At 48.7% G+C, this 27,659-nt stretch overlaps 1 long non-coding RNA gene across 1 annotated transcript in view; it reads right to left on the bottom strand.

The window, feature by feature from the left end:
* The window catches only part of LOC144141991 (uncharacterized), a 33,850-nt gene extending 6,596 nt beyond the window's left edge, over window positions 1-27,254 (bottom strand). Inside the window, exons 1-3 of the long non-coding RNA XR_013316789.1 lie at window positions 27,117-27,254; window positions 23,120-23,329; window positions 13,804-13,969 (exon numbers count right to left, since the gene is read on the bottom strand). This is a non-coding gene — a long non-coding RNA (uncharacterized LOC144141991). The remainder of the gene's footprint in view (window positions 1-13,803; window positions 13,970-23,119; window positions 23,330-27,116) is intronic.
* Between the last annotated feature and the right edge of the window lie 405 nt (window positions 27,255-27,659).

A 27,659-nucleotide genomic window follows, 5' to 3' on the forward strand; every position in this document is an offset into this window, starting at 1 on the left:
TACTCTACCACTGTCTGGTTCTCTCCATGCCCTCCCACATTCCTCTCAGCATTCGGAGGGGGGAGCGCAGGGCTCTTCCGTACACAAGTTCCGCTGGGGTGAAACCCGTAGCTTCGTGAGGAATAATGTGGCTGGCAGACAGTCCTCCCAGTCCTCTTTGTGCTCATAGCACAGAGCACGTAGCACCCGCTTTAGAACCGAATGCCATTTTTCCACACTGTTAGACTGCGGATGATACACTGAGCTGTGTAGCAGCTTTACTCCGCACCTCTCTAGGAACGTGGTAGTCAAAGCGCTCACAAAAACTGTTGCCTGATCCGCCTGGATTTCAGCCGGAAATCGTATACACGCAAACACCGATAGAAGAGCATCAACTACCTCTGAGGAGCTCAGTTCTTTCAACGAAATGGCTTCAGGAAATTTTGTGGCTGGACACAGCATAGTAAGCAGGTACTTGTAGCCTGACTTAGTCTTGGGCAAAGGGCCTACTGTGTCTATTACAAGCCGACGGAAAGATTCCGAGATTAGTGGTACAATTTTCAGTGGAGCCTTCCATGTCTCCCCCGATTTGCTCACACGCTGGCACGCATCGCATGATTTCACATAGCGCTCCGCGTCTCTGAAACATCCTGGCCAATAATATTCCATTAGTAGCCCTTTTTTTGTTTTGTTGATCCCAAGATGTCCTGACCAGCCATTCCCGTGGCACAGACTCAAAATGTCCGCTCTGTATCTTTCAGGCACGACCAACTGATCGAGTGTTTTGCCTTTTTTGTCCTGGTAGTGGCGATACAGTAAGCCTCCTTTCTCATGCACAGTTATAATGCGTCGAGCACTGCCTCCTTTGGCCGTAACGTGCAATCTCTCCAAAGCGGGGTCCTCTCTCTGTTCTTTTATTAGTGACTCCCGGTTAACCTTAAGAAGGCGATCAAAGTTGCATGAAGCTGGAGATAACACTGACTCTTCAGAGCTCTCTGCTTCATTTGCTGGCTCAGTGATCAAAGTGCATGTTCGGTCATAGCATTGTGCATATGTCTGCCTTTGACAACCCGTCACTTCTTCTTCCTCCTCAAGTGTTTCCAATGGTAGGTTGGCGTGTGCCTCTCTGGCTACCTTAGGTTCGGGAATTTGACTTAACTGAGAGGTGAGCTGGCGAGTCTTAGACCTTGTCAAAGCTTGCACCACTCCCTCTCCGAGTTTCTGTCCTCTCTCGTTAAGCAATCGATCCGATCGATTTGAGAAGAGGTAAGGGTATTGAAGTGACAGGGCCTTCGAGACTGCGGCTTCAGTGATCAGCGCCCCAAACGGCCCGCAAATCCTCACTTGAGCCATTGGCAGGCATACAATGTGTTCCTCCACCGCCTGTTTTATCCATGCGACTTCCCCCGTGAAATCGTCTGCTGCAACGTAGAACGGATGGACAACGTCCATCATTGCGGCGCTATCCCGAAGCACGTTGCAAGGTTTTTCATTGACTTGCAGTTTGTGCAAGTATGGCCTAAGGAGCTCTAGATTTTCGGCGCTATCATCGACACACTTGAACACTACCCTAGGTTTTGTACATTTGGCTGCAAAGTGCGCGACACCATTGCAGTTGTAGCAGCGAAGTGGCCTACTAGCCTCAAACTCTTTTTTTCCTGCTTTGTCTGCACCCTCTCTCTTCGACTGATCTTCCCACTTTTCCGGCACTCTTTCTGGCACCTCCGCCTGCACGGAACTTTTCGAAGAAAGGTTCTTTTTGCTCGGAACATGACTCCGCGTCGCGTTTCTAGCGTGTGATGCGCTCTCATCTGTGCTTAACCTTCTGCGAGTAGCGTACTCTTCCGCTAGCTCTGCGGCTCTTTCATGATGATGATGTTTGAAGATTAATGGCGCAAGGCCAGCTAGGGCAAAGAGCGCCAAGAAAGTGGTTTGATGAATTGGTGACAACTGAAAGGTTAGTGGGAACACGAAAAAATCAATTAAAGACTAGGAGCACGGCTGGTGTAAAGGGCCAGGATGAAGACCAAGAGTGGTTAAAAAAAAGGTGGCTGGTGTATAGGACCAGGGGTAAGATGAGCTGTAAGAATTGAACTTCTGAAAGAAACTTGAAGGAGCGCTAGACAGAAAACATGGCATCGTCTCCTAAAAAGTATGGGGGATGTAATGGAATATGTTGTCTGTAAAGTTCTCTGAAGTTTTGCGTCGTGTAATTTCGAGTGCCTTGCATTGAATGAGGATGTGTATCACAGATAGGCCCTCCCCACACCTGCTACACAAGGGTCTTCGAGATCCCGTGAGCAGGTGCGAGTGTGTTACATGCGTATGGCCTATCCGTAACCTAGCCAAGGTAACTTCAATGTGCCTGTTGTGTGAGTCAGTAGTGTATTGTCCCAAATGTGGTTTTATTACGTGTAGTTTGTTGTCTGACTGTTCGCTCCAGTCTGCTTGCCAAGTTTTACGGAGTTGCTGTCTTATGTGTGGCTTGAGGTCTGTGTAAGGTACTGTTGTTAAGTCCACTGTGTTCCGGAGCGCAGCACTGGCGGCCATTTCATCGGCCAGTTCGTTTCCGGCAATGCCGCAGTGGCCTGGCACCCAACACACAGTCACCCCAAGGTTTTATGAATAAGCTAGCATAAATGATTTGAGGACAAGATTAACGACATGGTTTTTCGATGACTTTCACGATGATAATGCACAGACGACGCTCAGCGAATCTGTATACAGTCTAATCCTACTACAACGAAGTCTGCTTCAACGAAATATTTCCAAGTCCCCGTCAGCTAGCCATAGAAGTCAATGCAACAAAGTCCTCGCCACAACGAACCATTTGTCTGGCTTTCTTACGCTTCAACGAAATTTTTTATGATTTGGGCTGGGTTTGAACAATTATTTTACAATAAAATAAGCATAGCGCCAGCTAACAGTAACTTTTGATACATTCAGGACGCTTAGTTTCACTGAAAACATGTGCGGTGCGCCGACACTGCCACAAAAAAAAAAAAAAAAAAAAAACACATAGGTGGACGCCACTGTGTGATGGTGATAACGATGCGGTGGGCCGTCTTTACACGAGGCATAAGCCAGGTTCGCACAGCCGGAGCTATAGCCAATCCGTATCCAGTTGAAATCGCTCAAATGTGCTCTGCTGCTGGCATGGCTGCTGGCGCAGCGCCATCATGTATGTGTTGTAAGCAGCTGCCCTTGCAGTTTTCCTGCTACAATTCTTCAAAGCCAAGAGCAAAAATAATATTTTCGTGTTTAGTCTTGAACCCGCGTCATCCTATCTTAGTCACAAACAGGCGGTCACGATAAATGCAAGCGCGCGCGGTTTACCTGCCAAGGTCAGTTGCTGCCATGCCTAGTCGGAGGATAATTAAGATAACGGCACCGTTCCTGCCACAAGCGAGAGGGGGGCTTCCAACCACGTAGCAGCTATCTGCAAGTAATCAGCTCGGTGGAAATGCCTTGTTGTACAGCAATACGCTTTGCGCCTGCATTTCTTCATTTCTTCACCTCTCCCCTTCTCCTCAGTATTGCGCTCTTTGCATGCCAGTAAAAGAACAAATAACCATTGGTATGTTTGTTATCTGACTAAACACGACGTTACTGCGCATCACTCTTTTTTCTAAACATTGTATTATGCTGCCAATGATGCGGAAATATGCCGTGCTATTTTTCTTGCCCTTCAGTGCTGTGTTGGGGCAGATTTTGCCTCAACGAATTTTCGCTTCAACGAAATTTTTTGCATGTCTCGTCAATTTCGTTGTAGCGGGATTCGAATGTAGACAATGGATTTAGAAATATGATGTTCAACTATGTGACTTATAACCAGAAAAATGCCATATGCCTCTGCCGTAAATATACTTGTCTTTACATTCATGGTTCTAGATGCTTCAAAATTGGGTCCATACGCAGCACAAGAGACTGCAGTGAACGTTATAGATGCATCGCTGAAGAACTCTGCAGCCCTGTATTTGTCCTGCACATACATGAAATGCTGCAAAATCCCACTTCTTGGTGTCCTGTTCTTATTGAATTTTAAGAAAGACAAGTCACATGCAACAGGACGAAGATGCCATGGTGCTACAAGATCAGTGTGAGATGACTTGAATGTGTCTAAAAAGGAGACCTCGTGAATAGTGACCTCGTCCCTCACTCTCTGCGAGAAGGGAACAGGAATGGATAAGCGATTTAAAAAGAGCTGTGATGTGGATGTATCATTCTCGGACTTCTCAGCGGCATCGAGGATGTGCGCGGTGATGAGTTGGGCGGCTTCCTCCACGTGTAGGTGTTTTATGGATGTGTGGTGTAGTTGAGATGTTTGTGTGAATGTGCTCCAGTTTGCTTTTGATTCATTAAACCTTTTATGCGAAGAAGGACTGCTCGGGCCTGCACCTATATACGTTAATGAAGTGGGGAAATGGTCACTACCATATGGGTCCGTGCCCACACCCCACTCCAGACATGGAAAGAGAACTGCAGAACCAATAGCCCACTCGAGATGCGAGTATGTATTGTGTCCTAAGTTATGGTATGTAGGCTGTTTTTTGTTGAAAAGGCATGCTCCGGAGGATGTAAGAAACTTCTCTATCAGGCGACCTCGGGCATCCGTTCTGGAGGAGCCCCAAAGAGAGTTGTGCGCATTAAGGTCGCCTGTTAGTATATATGGTTTGGGCAGCTGGTCAACCAGTGCCTCGAAATCAGAGCTCAGAAGTGCAAAATCAGGAGAGATGTAAATGGCGCATACCGTTATCAACCCATTAAATATTATTGTACGGATCACTACAGCCTCGAGGACAGTGTTTAAAGAGAGAGTGTGGCATGCTAATGATTTCCGGGCAATAATGGCCACACCTCCTGAAGAGTGGGTGCAGCCAACCCTGTCCTTTCTGAATACCATGTACCTATTTAAGAAATTTGTTTGTTTAGAATTGAGGTGGGTTTCCTGGAGACACATGATATTTGGCTGACTGGCATGCAGAATCTCATACACATCGTCAAGATTTTTAAGGAGGCCTCTGCAGTTCCATTGGATGATGTTTTCTGTTTCCATTATTTAAATTTAAGAATGACTGGAGTGTGTGTGTTTGTGTGTAATCATGTGTCGTCGTTCGGGGCTGTTACTCTTGGATTGGGCTTTTTAGTCCTTTCTACTGGCTTGGCAGCTTGGGTTCGTTTTGCTGGACATACAAGAGCCTTTCGACAACGTAACCCACACCGCCATCCTACAACAACTCCAAACCACTCCAAACTAACTTACAACTTTGTCCGTGCCTTCCTCACAAACCGGACGGCTACCTTACACCTCGGACCATACAAGACAGAGAAATTCCACATCCCCGCCCGGGGAACGCCCCAAGGATCAGTAATCTCCCCTTTGCTATTCAACATCTCCCTATTAGGCCTTCCGGAACATCTTGCACAGATACCTGACCTACATCACGCTCTATATGCTGATGATCTCACGCTCTGGACCAACACAGGCTCTGCAGGTTACCAGCAAGACAATTTACAGCAAGCAGTCGACGTCATCTCGAATTACCTCCGTACGTGCGGTCTCTCATGTGCCCCATCTAAATCTGCCCTCCTCGTTCTCCGAAACAGGACCCGAGGACGACCACCGAACCCGACACCCGACCCCACAATATACATCGGCAGCCAACTGGTCCCCACTGTCAAGACCCTACGCATTCTGGGGATTCACTACCATCACGACGGCTCCAGAGCTGCATATCTCCCCAGACTACAAACTACTGTGTCACAACTAACGCACTTGATTCGATGAACCTGTTCGAGAAGACATGGTCTCAGAGAAGCCGACACCTGCCGCATCCTCCAAGCAATGCTAACCAGTCGGATCACATACGGAGCTCCATACCTTCTCCTCAAACCGCGAGAACAGGCCAAAATTGACATTCTAATTCAGAAATCCTACAAGACGGCGCTTGGCTTGCCCATGTACACATCGACCGAACGGCTACTGCAACTCGGTCTCCACAATACTCTCACCGAATTGATGGAGGCCCACATAAACAACCAGTTGCAACGACTGCAGCTCACCCCAACGGGCCGACACCTGCTGCATAAGCTCAGTTGACATGTAGAGCAGACTCCCGATACCCCCCAGCGAATACCCACTGCTCAACGCGCGAACATATGGGTGCTTCCCATCCCACGCCATATGCACCCCACGTACAACATCGGACGACGACAGCATCGGACCCGCCTCCTTCTTCGAAAGTACGGCAGTGATTCAACTGCCCTTTACACCGACGCCACTCCCTACCCCCGACAACGAGCACACGTAGCTGCCGTAGTGCGCTCCGACGCCACCACCCTCGTTGCTTCCAGCCTGCAGACAGCATCAACGAGCACGGCAGAAGAAGCCGCTATAGCCCTCGCCATCGCTCACGCTACGACTCCAACTGTCACGGTGCTCACGGACTCTCAAGCTGCCTGCCGCCGCTACGCTCAAGGCAGAGTTTCCACCCTGGCACTCCACATCCTGTCCCAACCCTGCACTCTACCATTAACCCGCATCGTGTGGACACCGAGCCACACATCCCTCCCTGGGAATGAAGTGGCTCACGCCACGGCCCGCGATCTTCTTACCCGGGCCCTCCCAGACGAGGCCTGCCGCCCCAACCTAGACCATGGTCCCCCTGCTCTGACCCCTCTCCAACAAACCTACACCGACATACTGTACCACTACAGGGCCTCACGACGCTCTTATCCCCCTTCTCACCCTTCGCTCTCCGTTCCCGACGCCCGCATCTGGCGAAGACTTCAAACTAACACATACCCCAACCACGTCGCCCTCCTCCCCCGCCTGCTATGCACCCAACTGCTCACGCTGCGACACTCCCAACACGACCCTGCACCTTGTCTGGATGTGCCCACTGAACCCCCAACCACCCGATCCCCCTTCTGTAGAGCGATGGGAGAGCGCGTTGCGCAGTTGCCAGCTCGAGGACCAGGAAGCCCTGATCTCTCGGGCGAAGGCGGCGGCGACCCTGCGCGGCCTACCGGAATAGGATGGCCACCCACCGCTCCTAACTCTTTCTCTCCCCCTCCCCTCTCCCTTTTTCTGAATAAACGTTTTCCTCCTCCTCCTCCTACTGGCTTGGCCGTCGGAGGCCGCTCCTTGCGGTGCGTTGCAGGCAAAAACGGCGTGACGTCCATCTCGTCCTCAGATGTCCGGGGGGTGCCCGTCGAACCGGGCCCCACGGACTTGGCCCCCTTTCGGGAGCCCTTTGTTTGAGCCGCCACCGTCGGGGGCGTCAGAGGTGGCATGGGCGGTGCGGTGGCGGTGGGAGCCAATGCGGGGCCCGTGGTGTCCATCCCCTCGGCACCCTCGAACGCACTGGAGGACGGGGAGGTAGAGCCGGGAGCGGCACCGGTCTCAACAGAAGTGGTTTGCACCACAACCGCTGCTGCCTCAGCAAGCAGCGTGGTGCCGGGTTGGGCTGCGTGAGGCAACCCAGCGGGGGGCGGGGGCGGGACCAGGTCAGACTCGCTGAACTGCGTCCCTGTGGACACCAGACGCCGCTCCGCCCGCCGGCGAGCCACGTCAGCGTACCTCCCCAGGGGGAAAGAGGCGAACCTTATTCGCGCCTCCGGGAAGGTGATGTTCTCAGTTACCTTGATGATGATTATCTTTTTTTCCAGTTGGAATTTTTCACACTTGCGGGAGTACGCTGCATGCGGCCTGCCGCAGTTCACACAAGACGGGGTATCGGATGGACAATTGTCGCTCGGATGATCATGCGCCGTGCATTTCGCACACGTCGTTCGGCCACGGCAAGAGTTTGTACCATGCCCGAACCGCTGGCCCTTAAAACAGCGCCACGGGTTTGGGATGTACGGACGAATGGACAAAGATGTACGGACGGATGGAGCAACGGATGAAACCTGCATTTATGTGTTGTGGAAGAACTGCACGGTCAAAAGTCAAGATAATGTGCTTGGTGGGAATCTCCTTGTCGTCTCTGCGTATAGTGATGCGTCTCACGGCAGTGACGCCCTGATCCTTCAAATCGGCAAGGAGATCCGCATCCGTTTCGTTCAGGAGATCTGTCTCGGATATCACACCCAGCGAGCTGTTGAGGCTCCGATGGGGTGTGACCCTGATGTCGAGATCAGCCAGTCTAGTCTGAGCTAAAAGCTTTGCAGACTGCTGCTTGTCATTTATTTCGATTAGGAGTTCACCAGACCTTTGTTTTTTGCACTTATACGATTTTCCTATTATGGCTTCAAGATACTTGGCGATCAAGAAGACTGACTGAGATGCAAGAGGGTGGGTTGGATTGAGGGACTCCATGACAAGAAATCGAGAGTAATGATCTGGTTCAGGAAATGTCAAATATGGCAATGGGGGAAACGAAACTTCTGTGCGGCCCCTCTTAGGGGGCCGATCACGGTTGGGGGGGGTGTTTTGAAAATATCATACGGCATAGCATAAAAGCAGGGAGACGGAGGTACTTTCTCCTTTGACCTTACCCGGGGCTCCCTGCGTGGTAGACAGGCAGGGAGCCCATCCGCCGGAGCTTAACCAGGTCTCCGACGGCCACCGTTTACGGCTTCCACCTTACACCTTTAAACACCTCGCCACGGTTGGACACGGCTTATGTATGAGAGCTCGGGGTCCGCGGTGTCGCTGCTCACCGTCACTATGAATACTCAAGGTGCCCTGTACGGGGTCGATAAAATTGCTCAAGGCGAATGCATTCGACAACTCCATCACGGCTTTCATAGGCCCCTGCTCCCTTAAAGGGACACTGAAGTGATATGTAAACATTGCGGGATTACTAGCGCAAATTGTAGTCCGAAGTCCCCAGGCCATGTTTCGACCACTCTGGGCACGTTTACGCGATTTTATTTAGTCGAAAAATTAATTCTAAAATGCCGTCCTCCTCTCTTTACGCTCAGCCATTTTCTGTGGCGTTTTCGTGTGACGTCGGGAGGAGCCGAGCTCGCAATTGGCTGCGCGACTGCACGGCTCCCCGGCCTTGAGACAGAGTCAGTCGGCCCAGCGTTTCATCTGCCGGCCGCCGACAGGTCGTCGCAATTCATTCGCTCAGTTGAAACGAAGCCAGGACACGCTTGTGAATGGAAGAATGTGCCTTTCTTTACTTGGTTAGTTTGTACACTGTATCTAGCTACAAGTCAAGGTCGCTTCACACAAGCGCTGCACAAGCGCACATGCGACGCTTCGCTGACTGGTACGCCAGTAGGAAAATATAAGGACTCTTGAAGGCGGGAGAAGAGTCAGCGAAGTCAATATAGGTACTAAGGAAATAAAATCAACTGATATTTTTACCGTACAGCGTAAAACTAGGGTGCGGGAAGCACTTTTTTGCGCTGGGCGAACAAGCACAGCGGCCAGCAGCACGACTACGCATCTGCGAACGCTTTTCAGTCTAAGAAATGCAATTGCTAAACGTGAGATATTGTGGAAACTTGGGGGATGCTTACTGCACGAGCGCAAAACAACAAATAGTCACCTAATCTACTTGGAATGCTAAAACTAAATGCTCTAGGTATGTCATCGCAAGTTCTTTTGGTCACAAGTTCGAATCCCCGCGGGTACGTGGTTTTTTTTTTTTTTTTTATAAGTTAACTTTTTTGTTTTCCGCCTATGTTTTCTATACTGAGTTCACCTTTTTTTGGGCCGCAAGGTTCATTGCTCCACGAACTAGTTCACAGAACGTGCGCAGGCTGGCACTGGCGCACTAGCGAGTTCTCGTTGGCGTGCTGTTGCCATAAGCACCGACTGCTTGCGGGCAGTGGGCACAGGCCAGAATCAACAGACCCTTGGCCTGGTGCAAACACGCTTTTTACGATACAGGCATGAGTAAGGCAAGCTCCAAATATGGGGGAAAAGCGCATGGCATTTGAGCGTCTGCGGAGACGCGGAGGGCGTTCATGCACTGCGTAGGCCTCGGCTAGTGAATGCTACGATTCCAAGCCATCCTAGGAGGCTAATCTTATGCATTTTACAGCCAACAACATGGCAGAAGTGCGGTACAATGATTACTGAGATATTGAGAATGCCCATCCAACAACGCCATCGGTTTTGTTTTACAGAACCGAAACCGAAACTTGTTTGATTGCTAACCTTGGGTATCGTCCAGTCACGGTGCCCCTCCTCCCAACTTCACAGCCTTAGTTAGTGCGGCCGCCGTAAACCGCGCATGGTAGTTTTTCTTCTTTCGCGCTTTGTAAAATAATTACCGATTTGTCAACTGGATAAACTATGAAGAGTGTGCTAATTTGAGCCAGTCTACGCAGTGCAAGCAATAACGGGAGCTTGACAAATTCACTTCAGTGTCCCTTTAAGCCACTCCAAAAAGTTAGTCTTAAGGCCATATGCGAAATCAGGATAGCCCTCGCTGTCGCCTGTGCTTGAGCTTCTAAAACATTGGCGGGAAGCTTTAGCTGAAAGCCGGTATCTCTTCAGCAGGCTGGCTTTGTCTTTCTCGTAATCCGCCGCATCCTCCGTACTAAGTCTCGCTATCACTTCAGCTACTTCACATGGCAACAGTGTCAGAAGCCGTTGTGTCCAAGTACCGCGAGCAAAGTTCTCCCGTTCACAAGTTCTCTCAAAATTTCCTAGGTACAGTCCTATGTCCCGTCCAGTTTCATATGGATGCATGTACTTATCCATCCGATACGATACTGCCTCGCATGTTCTTTCAGGAGTCTCGGCTCTCACGCTACCGCCATCTTTTCGTCTTTCCTTTTCAAGCTCCAGTGGCTTCAGCTCTCTTTCCACTTTTTCAGCTTCCAACTTTTGCCGTTCCTTCTCTTTCTCCCACTCTTGTTCAGATTCCTTCTGCAGTCGTTTCTGTTCCTGTTCCGCTTTCTCTTTAGCTTCTCGAACCAAGTTCCATGCATGTACAAGCTCATCGTTATTCTCGACGCTTTTAGGAATGATCTTGCACAGCTCTTTTTTCGTTATTTTGCTTTGCACTTCTACTGACAGTTCCTCGCATAACAAGAGCAATTCCGACTTCGGCAATTTCATTAGGTCCATGACCCTGCCTTCTCTGCATTGCTTTGGCTCTGCTACCAAGCAATGTCGTGAGATTAACCCTTCTCAATTGACAAGTGTTTGATTCCCAGGGCAAGATTACTCGCTAAAAATCTGAAGCCTCATTGAGACTTCAAAAGTAGACAAAGTGGGGTCTCTGTGATGCCGACCTTGAGCGCTACCTGAAGTGGTCACAACCTTTCCGACAGAAGCCAGCGGTGGGGTGAAGGAGGGTGCAGCTCCAAGGCTCATGACAAAGCTTATGGCATTGCAGTTGCACATTGCACTACATTCAACAAGAAAAGCCGCTCTTGATTTCTGGCTTGAATCCTGCGCCTTAATTTTGCCTTAAATCATCATAATGCCCTGAACAAAGCTGGTGGTCACTTAACCAGTTCATTCTGTTCTTCATTGGACTTGTTACGCACTCAATGGCCCAACCTATGCCATAGGCCTCTGTTGGCTGATTTGACAATAAAGCCAATCTCTATTTTAAGTAAATTGCAACCTTTTGCTCCGCTGCAAGTACTGCTCTGCAGCTTGTTAAGCTGCATGTGATGCTTGTTATATCGTTTAGTGCTATTGCTATTTGCATATCCAGGAATTATTATATCCTCTTCAAAAATATAATGGCTCATCTCAATCTAAGCAACTTGCTCATAAACAACCAACATGGTTTTCATCAAAACTTCTCATGACAATCGCAACACAACCCTTCGAACTAGTTACTGACTTTCATTCTGCACTTAACTCTACTCTTCGTGTCGATGCCATCTTTATTGATTTCTCTAAGGAATTTGATAGGGTCACTTCAAACGTTCAGAACTCAAAATTCACAATCTCAAGCTTGACATTAAGACAACACAATGGATCCTGGAATTTCTTACTAACTGCTTCCAATCTGTAAAACTAAAGAGCTATGTCATTAACCATACTAGCGTTTAATCCGGTGTTCCAAAAGGCTCGGTTCTAGGTTCTCTTTTGTTTTTAATATACATTCATGACATAGCATCCAACAAAAGTTCGCAAATTCACCTGTTTGCCAATGACTGCGTAATTTACAAGGAAATAACTAGCCCTGTCGACATTACCGTTTTACAATCTGACCTGGATAAGTTGACTTAGTGGTGCGACACGTAGCAAATAGAAATAAATGTGGGAAAAACTAAACACTTACAATTTAGTTCTGCTTCAAGCCCCCCCCTGCCCCATAACCCATACACCTTAAATCATACCCCAATTGAATCAGTGCTATCCTTTAAATATCTTGGGGTGTTTCCCACAGCCAATCAAAAATGGTCCACTCGCACTGAACATACAACTACGAAAGCAATAAAAAAACTTGCCATCCTCAAAAGGCAACTTTATCTTGCTAACAAAGAAACCAGATTCCATTCATACACTTCCATGACAAGACCATGATGATGATCGTTGGTATTTAATGGCGCAAGGCCAACGAGGGCAAAGAGCGTCAGAGAAGTTATTTAATGAAAAGAAGTGATTACCACAAAAGGTAGGTATAAAACGTGTAAACCGGATATAGTAAGATCAATAAAGATAATGGTGATGGCTGGTGTGTAGGGCCAGATTTGATTATGCATGATAGGAAATGGGGTTTAAAAACTTAACGTCTGACAAATACTTAAACACGTGTTTCACAGAAACCACGGCATCATCACCCAGAAACAACGATGGGTGCAGGGGAATATGTTGTCTGTAGAGTTCTCTGAAGTGTTTGTGTCGTGTTGTGTCAAGTGCCTTGCAGTGTATGAGTATGTGGACTACGGATAGGCCCTCCCCACACCTGCTACACAGGGGTCTTGGAGATCCCGTGAGCAGGTGCGAGTGCATTACATGTGTATGGCCTATCCGTAGTCTAGCTAAGGTAACTTCAATGTGCCTGTTGTGTGAGTCAGTAGTGTATTGTCCCAAGTGTGGTTTTATGATGTGTAGTTTATTGTCTGTCTGTTCGCTCCAGTCTGCTTGCCAAGTTTTACGGAGTTGCTGTCTTATGTGTGGCTTGAGGTCTGTGTAAGGTAGTGTTGTTATGTTTACTGTGTTTCGGAGTGCAGCATTGGCGGCCATTTTGTCCGCCAGTTCATTTCCGCCTATGCCAGAGTGGCCTGGCACCCAACACACAGTCACCTCAAGGTTTGAAGAATACGCCAGCATAAGTGATTTCAAGACAAGGTTAACTACATGGTTTTTCGATGACTTTCGGGATGACAATGCACGTTAGACGCTTAGCGAATCTGTATAGATGACGGATTTAGGAATATGATGTTCAACTATCTGACTTACAACCAGAAAAATGCCATATGCTTCTGCCGTAAAAATGCTTGTATTAACATTCATGGTTCTATATGCTTCAAAATTGGGTTCATGCGCAGCACAAGACACCGCAGTGAACGTTTTAGATGCATCGCTGAAAAACTCTGCAGCCCTGTATTTATCCTGCAGATACATGAAATGCTGCTGAATCGCAATTCTTGGGGCCCTGTTCTTATCAAGCTACGTAAGAGACAGGTCACAGAGCACAGGGCGCAGATTCCATGGTGGTATAAAATCAGTGATGGGTGTCTTGTGAATGTGTAAAAAGGGTATCTCATGCTGAGAGGCTTCCTCTCTTACCCTAAATGGGAAAGGCAGAGAGATGGATGGACGATTTAAAAACAGTTGTTGTGAGGATGTATTATAATGTATAGAATAATTATTATATAATTATTATAAGACTATTTCTCGAATATGCTTCAATCATACGACATCATCACACTGAAAATTTAACTAACCTGGTTGAATCGATCCAAAGCTGTACGGTTGGTACGGTATGGTATATGGTACGGTTGTTATGTCTACAGTGTTCCTGAGTGCAGCAGCAGCGGCCCTCTCGTCTGCCAACTCGTTCCCAGCGATCCCAGCGTGTCCTGGGACCCAGCAGAGGAGCAGTTGATGCTTCTGCGCATACACAGACATGATAGTGTTAAAGGGACACTGAAGCAGTCATGGGCACGTTACCGAAAAAAGTAACAGTGTTACAGTTACAGTTACCTAACCCAAAAAAGTAACTCTGTTACAGTTACAGTTACGAATTTTCCAAAAGTAACTAGTTACAGTTACAGTTACTGCAAAAAAGTAACGTTGTTACTTTTCCGTTACTTAAAAGATTTGGCTTATTTAATAGAAACTGAAGGCATGAAGGTAGTAAAAATTACACGCAGTAAAGCCTACACGAGGGGAACCTAAAATGATGCTTTCTCATGCCCAAACCAACAATCGTTGTGTACGCCTCATTTGTTTTATTACAGAAGTTTTGCTATCCATCAAAAGGAACTTTATTTTTTTGTTGCTGCACTCTCGCTGTAAGAAATTTATTTGCAAACATCATTGTAGCACAGAATTAGTTGTTTTTTCAAAATTGGAATCAGAGAGGCCGAACTTATACTATACCGAGCTGGATGACAACACAGCCGAAACAATCTTTAATTGTCAACTTAATTTATTTTAGTCCTACAATGCCGTCGCTTGACCGCCCCGCGTAGTGAGAGAGTATGGGAAAAAGGGGGCGAAGGTGGCGGATCGATGGAAGGCCCTTGGAGGAATGCGGAAACGGACGTGGGAGTACATCGGTTGTGGAGGTGTTTTTTAAAGATCCTCAAAAAATGTGCTTCGTTAACTTTTTATTTCGTGCTTGTGGTCGGAGACGGAGACCAATTTGAGCCATTGCCGAAGCGACGTTTGTCTGTGGGCCCTCGGAGTTGTTCTCCCGCCCCAACCCCAGCCACCACCATCCCCAGAATGAGACAAGATATTTCCAAATGGAATAGAAACTGAAATGAACACTTTACTGTTCCTCCCCCCCCCCTCTTCCTCCCCCCCCCCCTGTCCTCACAAAGGCGGATTTCGCCGTCTCGACTAAGAAACACTGCTATCACAATCCCAGCCTTCCACAGCAATCACGTCGCCGATCCCAGGAACCCCTCCCTCCGTTTGCTTTGAGGCGTAGGCCGAACGAAGCTCACCCAAGTATTCCTTCCACCCAACATTCAGAATAAGATGTAGCTACTGTTTTCGTTTCGGCCACATCCCTCGAAACGAAGTCGCGAGGCTTTCCAAGAACGTTTCTTCGTGCAGTGGCAGTGTGGTCAGACGTCTGCCGGCCAAGATGCTGCCTGATGCGAGGGCACTTGGGGGCCACCATCGTTGGGGTCGTCGTATGTGTGGAGGGGCGTGAAATTTATTACTTCTTTGACCTCGTTCGAGTACTGTTGACAGCTCGATGAAGCCTCTAGACCAGGGGTCCCAAACGCGTGGTCCCAAATACGGCCAGGCGTCTCTAAAGAGCACAATGGTCGCAAGCAACGGCGACTTGTGAATCGAACACTCTACAGTGCGCACAGGGCTGGACGAGCGCGAGGCCGCCGAGAGACTCCCCCGGGCGTTTTATGACCCCACAAACGGGGCTGCACGTCGCTAATGAGAAAGCGACGCCCTGACCGGAGTTTCCCAGGCTTCCGCGAAAGTGCGAAGGTTTCAGTGCGTTGTGCGGCGTTTGTGGGTGTTTATTTTTCTGTTCGCCTTTGTGTCAAACACTTTTACTGCGCCCCAGATGTGGCGAAAATGCATCCACGTGCGCTTAGACGCGTGCAAGGAGGTTAAAAAAAATTGCTGGACGCGTGTCGCAGCGTTATTTATTGCCTGGGTGAGAGCGATGTCGCGCTGCTGAGGAAAATACTGCAGCTTAGACTTAAAAATTTCGAGCCCTTAGTAGACCGCGTGATACACCACGCACACGTACACGCCTAAACATTTCTAGTCCGGATGTTTTTCACCCAAACGAAGGGAGTGAGCTGGCATAAATGAACTAGACGAAGGTTCTGCGGAAGAAAGGCGGAAAAAGTGAAATGCGCAAACTGTACGTCGGCCGTTAATGAGTGTTGCTGTAGGATAATTCTTTTATAGAAATAAAGTAACTGTAACGATATTTCTCGTTACAGTTACTCCACAAAAAAGTAACAGTGTTACAGTTACAAGTTCCTCTAACTTAAAAGTAACTAGTTACAGTTACAAGTTACTGAAAAAAGTAACTAGTTACCAGTAACGCGTTACTAGTAACTAGTTACTGCCCAAGACTGCACTGAAGTGATATGTAAACATCGCGGGATTACTGGCGCAAATTGTAGCCCAGAGTCCCCAGGCCATGTTTCGACCACTCTGGGCGCGTTTACGCGATTTTATTTAGTAGAAAAATTAATTCGAAAATGCTGTCCTCCTCTCTTTACGCTCGACCATTTTCTGTGGCGTTTTCGTGTGACGTCAGGAGGTGCCGAGCTCGCAATTGGCTGCACTACTGCACGGCTCCCCGGCCTTCAGACAGAGTCAGTCGGCCCAGCGTTTCGTCCGCCGGCCGCCGACGGGTCGTCGCAATTCGTTCGCTCAGTTGAAACGAAGCCAGGACACGTTTGTGAATAGAAGAGTGTGCCTTTCTTTACTTGGTTAGTTTGTACACAGTATCTAGCTCCAAGTCAAGGTCGCTTCACACAAGCGCTGCACAAGCGCACATGCGACGCTTCGATTACTGGTACGCCAGTAGGAAAATATAAGGCCTATTGAAGGCAGGAGAAGAGTCAGCGAAGTCAATATAGGTACTAAGGAAATAAAATCAACTGATATTTTCACCGTACAGCGTAAAACTAGGGTGCGGGAAGCACTTTTCTGCGCTGGGCGAACAAGCACAGCGGTCAGCAGCACGACTACGCATCTGCGAACGCTTTTCCGTCAACGAAATGCAATTGCTAGACGTGAGCTATTGTGGAAACTCGTGGCTTACTGCACGAGCGCAATACAACAAATAGTCACCTAAGCTGCTTGAAATGCCAAAACTAAATAAAAGTGTAAACGTGTTGTACAATATATACCTTATATTACCAAGGTCGGCTGAGCCGGTCTCGTGGCCTAGTGGTCTAGGGCGCTGGGTGTGTTTTTGCAAGTGTTCTGCAAGTCACGAGTTCGAGTCCCCGCAGGTACGTGCTTTTTTTTTTTGTAAGTTAACTTTTTTGTTTTCTGCCGATGTTTTCTACATTGAGTTCACCTTTTTTTTGGGCCGCAACGTTCATGGCTCCACGAACTATAGTTCACAGAACGCGCGCAGGCTGGCACTGGCACGCTAGCGAGTTCTCGTTGGCGTGCTGTTGCCATAAGCACCGACTGCTTGCAGGCAGTGGGCACAGGCCTTAATGAACAGACCCTTGGCCTGGTGCGCACATGCTTTTTACGGTACAGGCATGAGTGAGGCAAGCTCCAAATATGGGGGAAAAGCGCATGACATTTGGGCGTCTGCGGGTACGCGGAGGGCGTCCATGTACTGCGTAGGCTTCGGCTAGTGAATGCTACGATTCCAAGCCGTCCTGGGAGGCTTATCTTTATGCATTTTCACAGCTGACAACATGGCAGAAGAGCGGTACGATGATTACTGAGTTATTGAGAATGCCCATTCAGCAACGCCACCAGTTGTGTTTTACAGAACCGAAACCGAAACTTGTTTGGTTGCTCACCTTGGGCATCGTCCAATCACGGTGCCCGCTCCTCCTAACGTCACAGCTTTAGTTGGTGCGGCCGCCGCAAACCGTGCATGGTAGTTTTTCTTCTTTCGCGCTTTGTAAAATAATTACCGATTTGTCAACCGGATAAACGATGAAAAGTGTGCTAATTTGAGCCAGTCTACGCAGTCCAAGCAAAAACGGGAGCTTGACAAATTCACTTCAGTGTCCCTTTAAATACAAGATTAACTACCGTATGTGGTTTTTGGGGGGTGTATGCGATGACAGTGCGCGAACAACACTCAAGGAATCTGTGTAGATGATAGACTTCGGAATTTGATTTTCCAGTATGTGTCGTACAATCAGTAAAATTCCATATGCTTCTGCTGAAAAAATTGTTGTGTGGACGCTCACGGTTCTGGCTGCACTGAAATTCGGACCATGAGCAGCGCAGGAGACCACAGTGGAGGTTTTAGACGCGTCACTGTAAAATTCTGCAAGTAGGTATTTGAACTGCAGAAACAGAAAGTGCTGCAGTACTGCAGCTCGTGGTACCCGATTTTTGTCAAGTTTCATAAAAGAAAGGTCGGAGGACACAGGACGAACTTTCCAAGGAGGTACAATGTCTGAAAAGGATGATCTGTACACATCTAAAAATGAAGCGCTCAGATCTGAGGCTCGCTCTCTCACTCTAAATGAAAAGGGCAGCGGAACGGATGGGGGATTTACAAAAAGCACAGATGTGGATGTGTCGTTAAAGACAGGATAAAAAGGATGGTTATTCAGCGATGAAATTTTAAAAGCATAAAGTAAGTCCATGTACGTCCGTTGGTTCTCAAGGCTCCACTTATTACACTCGGCATACAGACTCTCGACAGGGCTAGTGCGAAAAGCACCCGACGCAAGCCGTAGCCCCAAGTGTAGCACTGGGTCAAGCATTCGAAACGCTGTTTTAGTCGGCGACCCATATACCACACTGCCATAGTCTAAACGAGACCCAACCAAAGCAGTACAGAGCCATAGTAGGAGTTCTTTGTCGGAACCATACGATTGGTGGGAGAGAACCTTAACTATATTCATTGTTTTCAGACATGTATGTTTAAGTTCCTTGATGTGTGGAATGAATGTGAGTTTTTCGTCAAAGACAACACCTAAATACTTGTGCTGCTTGTTGACAGGAAGCGACACGTCATTAAGAGTAATGTCTGGGTCCGGATGGACCCCGCACTTCCTGGAGAACACAACGCAGGAGCTTTTTGCAGGTTACTATGAAGAGAGCGCAACTCAACATGCCACCTTGCGGCATGTCATTTTCTTCGACGTGAACCTTTGATAGTGCACAACCAACTCTTACTCTGAACGTTCTCTCTGACAAAAACCTAACAAGGGTGTTCAACATATTACCTGAAACACCGAATGACCTGAGGTCACTAAGGATCCCATAACGCCAAGCGGTGTCGTAGGCCTTCTCGAGGTCGAAAAAGACAGTTAAACAGTACTGCTTATGCACGAAGGCATCCTTGATGTATGAGTCAAGTGCAACCAGTTGATCGTTTGTCGATCGCCCCAACCTAAAGACTGCCTGGCAGCTCTCGAGAAGACCATTGTACTCGAGGAAGTACACGAGCCTGCGATTGATCATCTTCTCGAAGAGCTTGCACAGGCAGCTCGTCAGGGCTATTGGACGGTAACTTGAGGAGGACGATGGGTCCTTTCCCTCCTTCAAGAAACTACAATGGCCTCCCTCCAAGAGTGTGGAATGTGCCCCGAAAGCCATATTTTATTATATAGATGTAGAAGCGCTTCAAGTGTGTCTGCGTGTAGGTGTTGTATCATTGTATATGTAATGTTGTCTGGGCCTGGAGCTGAGGGTTTACACGTGCTCAGAGCAGCCCTCAGCTCATGTAGTGCAAACAGGGAGTTGTAAGAAGTCTGTGATTTGTTGTTGTCGTGTAGGGACTTCTTTTCACAAGAGGCTTTATGTTTCAGGAAAGTGTTCGTGTAGTGTGCTGAACTGGACACGTGTTGGAAGTGTTGTGCGAGTGTGTCAGCCTGGTCTTCCAGTGTGTCCCCTGTTGTACTGACCAGGGGCAGGCTGTGTATCTGTTGTCCTTTGAGTTTGTGTATACGTGTCCATACCTTGCTTGTGTCTGTGTATGAGTTTATAGATGTTATGAACGAGCGCCAACTATTTCTTTTTGCCTCACAGCGCACACGTTTTCCAAATGCCTTGGCCCGTTTGAACAAGAGGAGGTTTCCCGACGTGGGGTACCGAGGGAGGATACCCCACGCCTTGTTCTGGGCCTCTCGCGCCCGCCTACAGTCCTCATTCCACCACAGCCTCCGCTGGTTGCGCGGGACACCAGAGGCGTGGGGAATGGACTTTTCGGCGGCGTCGAGGATGTGCGCCGTGAGGAGTTGTGCGGCTTCATCTATGTGTAGGTGTCTTATAGTTGTGTAGTGTAGTTTCGATATCTCTGTAAATGTGTTCCAGTTAGCTCGTGCTTCATTGAACCTATTATGGGAAGATGAACTGCTTGGGCCTTTACCTATATATGTAAGTGAGGTGGGGAAGTGGTCAGTGCCATATGGGTCAGTTCCCACACCCCACTCGAGAAGAGGAAAGAGAACTGCGGAGCCAATAGCCAAGTCAAGACATGAGTATGTGTTGTGTCCTATGTTATGATATGTAGGCTGTTTATTGTTGAAAAGGCATGGTCCAAAGGATGTCAGAAACCTCTCTATCAGGCGACCCCGGGCATCCGTACGAGAAGAGCCCCAAAGAGAATTGTGAGCATTAAGGTCGCCTATTAGAATGTATGGTTCGGCCAGCTGGTCAACCAGCGCCTCAAAGTCAGAGCTCAAAAGTGTAACATCAGAAGGAATGTATATGGAGCATACCGTTATCAACCTATTAAATATTATTAAGCGTATTGCTACAGCCTTAAGGATAGTGTTTAAAGTGACAGGGTGGCATGCTAAGGATTTCCGGACGATTATGGCCACACCGCCAGAAGAGTGTGTGCAGCCATCCCTGTCTTTCCTGTATACCAGGTAACTATTCAAGAAATTTGTGTGTTTAGACTTCAAATGTGTTTCCTGAACACACATTACACTTGGCTGATTGGTATGCAGAACCTCATACAGGTCGTCAAGATTACTCAGAAGGCCTCTGCAGTTCCATTGAACAATATTTTCTCTTCCCATTATTTAGTGTGAGAGCTACTGGAGTGTATATGTTTATGTGTCGTCTTTCAGGGCTGTGACTCTTGGATTGGGCTTTTTGGGCCTTTCTGTAGGCTTGGACGTCGGAGGCCGATCCTTGCGCTGCGTTGCAGGCAAGAATGGCACGACGTCCATCTCGTTGTCCAATGTCCTGGGTGTGTCCGTCGAACCGGGCCCCCCGGACGTGGCCCCCGTTCGGGGGCCCTTCGTTTGACCCGCCACCGCCGCAGGTATCGGAGGCACCAGAAGTGGCACGGGCGGTGCGGTGGCGGTGGGAACGGTGCGGGACCCGTGGTGTCCATGGCACCCTCCAACGCACTGCAGGATGGGGGTGCAGGGATGGGAGCGGCACCGGTCCCGACGGAAAAGGCTGCCACCACAACCGCTGCTGGCTCAGCGAGCGGTGCGGAGGCGGGTTGGGCTGCCAGAGGCAACCCAAGGGGGGGGGGGACGGGACGAAGTCTGACTCGCGGTACTGGGTCCCCGCCGAGACCAGACGCCGCTCCGCCCCCCGGCGAGCTGCGTCGGGGTACCTCCCCAGGGGGAAAGAGGCGAACCTCTTCCACGCCTCTGGGAAGGTGATGTTCTCTGTTACTTTGACATTGATTATTTTCTTCTCTTGTTGGAATTTCTCACATTTGCGGGAGTACGCCGCGTGCGATCCCCCGCAGTTAACACAAGTGAAGGTGGTGGAGTTGCAGTTATCTGTCGGGTGGTCCCGTGCAGCGCATTTGGCACAGGTCGTTTTGCCACGGCAAGAGTTGGTACTGTGCCCGAACCGCTGGCATTTGAAGCAGCGGCGCGGATTTGGTATGTACGGTCGGACTGGACATTGTATGAAGCCTGCATTGACCAACTCGGGGAGCGTTGAGCAGTCAAATGTCAAGATCAACTGTTTTGTACGAATTTCAGTGTCATTTCGACGCATGATTATCCTTCGCACTGTCGTCACACCCTGATCTCGAAGGCCATCGAGCAGATCTGTCTCTGTTTCGTTCATCGGGTCAGGATCGGAGATGACGCCCTGGGAACTGTTCAGCGTGCGGTGGGGTGTGATCTTTATGTCTGTATCTACCATGCGGGTTTGTTTGAGGAGGTTGATAGACTGCTGCCTGTTGTTAATTTCAATCAGGATTTCCCTTGTTCTGAGTTTCTTGGCTTTGTAGGATTTCCCTACAATGCCCTCAAGGAACTTGGAGATGAGATAAACAGACTGTGCAGTGACGGGCTTTGACTTGTCAAGAGATTCCATTATTAGAAAGCGGGAGAAATTGTCAGGTTTTGGAAATGTCAACCCTTGCAAGGAAGGAAAGGAGACTTCGGTGCGGCCCCTTTTCGGGGGCCGATCACGTTTTGGGGGGGGGGGGGGTTTGAACTATCCATATAGCATAGAAAAACGCAGGGGACGGGGGTACTTTCTTCGCTCGGATTACCCTGATGCCGAGAGAGGTCCAGGAGCTCCCTGCCTGGTAAACAGACAGGGAGCCCATTCGCCGGAGCTTGACCTGGGCTCCGACGGCCACCGTTCATGGTTTCTAACCCTCCACCTATAAACACATCGCCACGGTTGGATCCAGCTTATGTTTGGGGGCTCGGGGTCCGCGGTGTTGCCAATACCATCACCAAGATTGCTCAAGGTGCCCTGTGCGGGGGCCAACACTTGGTTACCTGGGGCATGTTGTATTGTTGTTTAGTGTACCTGCTCTTGTTTACATTTTATATGCATACCTTTTTCCTTCTTGCTTCTGTTGTCTGTAGTTTTCGAGCGCTTTTACATTTTAAACTTCATATAATGATGTCCGAAAAATTTATGTACTGTACACTGGTGGAATATCCTCCTAATCCCCTCCTCTGTAACGCCCTCTCGGGTCCTTAGGGTATGAAAATAAATAAATAAATAAATGTTTGCCAAGCATCCAGGTAGTGCTTGATAAACTGATATTTTTACTATTTGGTGTAATGAGGCTGGTCAAAGTACATCTCACACTAATGTTATGAATGAGCGTATTAAAACACTGATTAAGTTGAACCTGCTTAAAATATTGCTGGTTAATGACAACCCCTGAAAAAGGAGTTTTTTATTTAGCCGCATCAGCATGCTTAGGCTTTAGAGCTAATAGATCTGTGAGCATCTGAAAAATGGGCTCTAAACAGTGCTTGAACAAGGTTGGTCTGTGACCACCGGAGGAGACTGCTGAAACAAGGGTGACATGGTGTCTGAAAACAGTTCCCAAAAATACAGAAAACACTAATTACTAAACACACATGCAACATAGCTACCCAAAAACTTGTCACTAGAGTTCAAGTGGACGCATGCATAAATAGTGCACCAGTTGAAGCTCACAAGTCAGATGACGTGGCATCGCACCAACGAAGCTCCGATGTGGCAGATAATCCCGTCTTCGAGGCCTGGAGTAGCCTCAAGTAGCGAGAATACTCCCCACTCATTTGGTGGCAAGAAGCTTGGGTCAGCCGAGTGTTGCGTTGCAGCCAAGAGTCCGATAGCTGCGCCCCTGCTCAGGCTTCAGCAGGTCTGACCCTGGCAGCGGTAAGTCTGCAGGAACGGCTGCGTAAGCTCTACCAGTTATGCCTAACAACAGCAGGATCATCTGAGCCTCGTCACGAGTCATTTTTAATCGTTCTGGTACTGGATGCTCCTGAGCCATGCAGAGCTGCTTCTATCGCCCACTTAATACTCTCCCCATTTTTTCCAACTTGTCCACTTCCCCTTTGACACCTGGGTTGTCACTGTCTTCTATTACAGTTTCGTGGAAACGAAATGCCAAGAGGATAAAAATTAATGTGCTGTTCCCCGGTGTTGATGGACACTTGGGAGAGATGTGGAGCCAGACATGTCCCCACATTAATGTTCCCCTTGTTTTCGCTGCAGTGCTTATTCTTTTTGGTGCCTCACATCTCAAAAGTTCAGTATGTTCACATTTGAGATGCAGACAACTGAGGTAGCTCAAGCTAAAGGCCCCAAGTTCATCACTGCTTGGCTGCATTCCATATACATGCCTCGCAGGTTCCTTGAACTGTCTGGGAGACTCCCGTACTGATGGTTTTGTACGAGTGAATGACAAACAAAAATCTCCCAAATATGCACCCTTGTAAGGCCAAACCTTTATCCCAATCTGGCCACATTCTACTGTAGCTACCTGACAATTCAATCCAACAGCAATTCACATCATAATCAGTGAAGAACTTAAAAACAGCCGGCCATGTGCGCAAGTTGAACTGGTCAGCACCACAGGAACACTGAATGCCAGAGGCAGTGCAGCATAATAATAAAAAAATTGCACCCAGTTCTGAGCCTTCATGTCTGACACAGCCCTTAGTCACGGTCTTGTAGCGAACTGTTGCACCAGTGAACATTGTTACGCTTGGCAGTATTCCAAGGACTTCCCGAAAAAGGCGGTATACACCAAGTCAAAGATTTAGCAACTGATTAGTGCTATAGGTTGTTAATAGCTTGGACGAAACAGTTCGGTTTCTGTTCTGTTGCAACTTAACTAAATATGCATGTAAATTGTTCCACTCTGTTGCTACAAATTTTTGTAATCCTTACCCCCCCCCCCCCCGGTCAGATCCCCCAATGCCATCCTGGCCAACCTGGCAGGCATACACATAGGTGGTAGTCATTGAAAAGTTTAGCTGTCTATTTCTTTGCTTGGCAACACTGGAAACGGCCACGGGCATGGCACAGCTTGTGCGCCCGCACGCCGAAGAAAAAAAAACACCAGCATGCATCGCCTCCTCCATTTCAACAAGATTCTCAGCGGTGGTGTCAACAGAGATGTTATTAATTGCACTCACATTGGACTTGAGGCATTATTTCGCGTTGGGCGGGGTAGAGTTTGGAACGTCCGACATAAATCACGTGCTTAGCACGGACAAGTTCTGCCATCCCACGGAACCTGACGTAACCAGTGACGGCGCACTCACATGATTGCCTGCATGCATGCCTTGCCAGTGAATACAAGCTATAGCTTCAACTAGTTTCACCTGCTGCCTCACTCCTGTTGGATTAAATGTACAGTAATGGACAATTGATATATGAACCACGTAACGCACGGTCGAAGGTACGGGTGCCATCACCTGGCAGCAGCAGTGGAAAATACACAGGAATGCACAGTTAAGATGCCGGGGGCGAGGGTGGGTGTCCCACTGCAATATGTCGCCTCTCCTTGCTCACATGCTTGCCTTGTCGCCGTACCACAAGAGCGCTGAAAACAACTGTTAACGATGCGACTGTTAACGATACAGCACACACCGCAGCAGCTAAAACTTGTCACTGCCCGCCAGAGCAGGACTATTGCTGAAAATCAGTTTGCTAATACGTGAAAGGGGGTAATAGTGCAGTGAAAGATTGCGCGGGGGATCGTCGTCGTCGTGGCCTCGCAAACCAGTGTCTGGATACTGCGGCTATGCTAAGCCTTTTCCCAGACCTTGGTGGGGCCAGTTCACCGTGACAGCGCCGCATGCCGAAACACTAGCGAGCAGCTATAGTCGTCAGTGGCAATCTTCAATTATTGTCGTTAGTGAGCATGTTGTGTTTGGAAGCCCCCTATCTGGCTTTCAAACGCTCTGGCCAGCCACCGCGAGGAGCCGTTCGATGCGGGCCGGCCACCGACCGGCCCCGTTGAGCGGTAGCAGATGTAGTAGGCGGAGCTTGGCCGTCGTCTGCTAAAAAAAAGAAGCGTGACGTACCGCCGAGCAGAGCCAATGGCTGCGCGCATCTCGAACCAACCCCGTTTCTCTAGGTGGTCTTGCGCCTGGTCGGTGACGTCACCGCTTACACAGTGCTCTGGAGACGCAGTGAAAGAGGAAATCTGCCAGGCCTTGTTGCGGGCCGATAACTCGGCTAATACTGAACACTTTTAAACCATTTTTGCGGCAGGATGTTCTTTGAATAGTACTCCAATAATTGCGCACGTAAAATCGCAAGCTTTAGAACCCTGTTTAGGGCCCTTTTAAAAAGCGCGCCTTTTTCGCCAACTTCTCTTGTTTGGCATGTGCTGCCACACTGCGGAAATACGTCAAATTATTTTCTTGTGCCAATGGCTCTTCTTTTTATTTTTTTATGATTTACTTCAGCGGCACGCCGGCTATTACTTGCGCATCCGGTAATGAGGGGCCACCAGGCGCCCGGGCGCCTCTCGCTTCTTGCGCCTGCCACAGACCAAGGGCGCCTGCGAAACTGATGAGGCCCTTTCCTCCTTTTTTTTTGTATTTTATAGGAGCGGTGCGCCGTCTATCGCTCGCGCGTCCGGCCGCGCGTGCGCACGCGCAGTGGCTGGTTTTGTATTGTCCTCCGGGCGCTTCCCGCCGCCCGCGAAACTGCTGTCCATCTGATTTCGATTCACTCAAAAGGTGCCGGCTTGGTACTTTCTCATTTTTATTTAGAATTTCTCTTGTGTTACTCATGAATAAGCCACATGTATGTAACAACACAAACGATTTTTCTGTCACTTTATGGTCACCCCCAAAAAATTGCGATAATTTTTTCTCAAATAGATTCATCCGAACAATTTAAATCAGCAATAACAAAAATCGACCTGGTGGGTCACATTTGATGAAAAAATTCGACCCTCAAAGGGTTAATTCTCGAGCCCATGCACCACGAACGCAAAACAATACAGTGCCATCAAAAGTTTGGTCGCATGCTTCTTTTCCCCTATTTCTGTGGGCTGCTTTTCTTCAAGAAAGCATGATTAACTCTGCAGTATGCCTTCCGAGAGCATGCACGCGTTTCCCACGCAAGCACTGGCTGCAGCTGCAAGCAATTACGTGCCGCACTCCTCTCAGCACGACCTACAGCTGTGGCGGCTGCAGCACTCGCAGTGCTTACAGCGCTCTTGCGAGTTGGCAACAGGGCAGGCATGCAAGCAAGGAGAGGGCAACATATCACAATGGGACACGCACCGTCGCTCCCGACATCTCAACTGCACATGCCCGTGTCTTTTCCTCGGCCGCTGCCAGCTGTGGGCACTGGTATCGATGGCTGTGCGTTCCGTGGTTCGTATTTCAATTGTCAATGACTGCACGCTCAAGGACACACAAGTGGGAAGAAAGTGCTGTGATAAAACATTAAGTTACCAAACGTGTCGTGTGCAAATTTTTTTTATTAATAGGCACACACAAGGTCATGCATTTTCAGGTCAAGCCATACCTGCTTCACCTTTCAGTTCCAGCCATCTGATGAAGTTTTGGCACTTCCCATGTAGCATGTCAAGTATGCGCACTGTAGGACAGGTGGGGCTTAAGGTGGACATACAAACGGGCTACCAGGCAAGAGACGCTAAACTGCGCAGTGTTTCGCACGCAACTTTGGAGCTCACCTGGCTCGTCTCTAGTAGCCAACTGGTTGTCATCCGAGGCCTGGTGACACCAGCCCGTCAGTTGGTCAATCCGGCCCCATGTCAGTGAGCTGTCAGCACCCATATGGCACCACACCAACCACCTGCTGTCCGTGTCCGCACATGTTCGGCTGACTCGCTAGCAGAGGTTACAGCACAAAATCAAGAAACGAAAAATTATTTCGCAAGTGCAATACAGAAACAAAAAAGAACTTTTCCACAAAATTCACATCTGGATAGTGGGATGCTGCCCGCATAGCACCCACTGCTTCATACAACTAAGCTACGAAACACGCAGGTGCAGGGAGAAATGGCAAGTATACTATGGAGGTTTACCCTGCCTTGTCATACATTACTTTTGTTTGGTGGATTGCACCATTCTCACTTGCTAAGCTAAGCACTTCTTGAACACTCGTGCAGCAAACTTACCCCTCTAGCCTCCACAAATATCTGACTACCAGCAACTGTGCTACTCAGGGCAGGGAACGCAATCACAAATGTGTGCTCGTCACACAGACTGCAAGT

The sequence above is a fragment of the Haemaphysalis longicornis genome, unplaced genomic scaffold (genome assembly GCF_048455015.1).
Source record: "Haemaphysalis longicornis isolate Haplotype H1 unplaced genomic scaffold, Haemaphysalis longicornis Haplotype H1 scaffold_6, whole genome shotgun sequence".
Lineage (NCBI taxonomy): Eukaryota > Metazoa > Arthropoda > Arachnida > Ixodida > Ixodidae > Haemaphysalis > Haemaphysalis longicornis.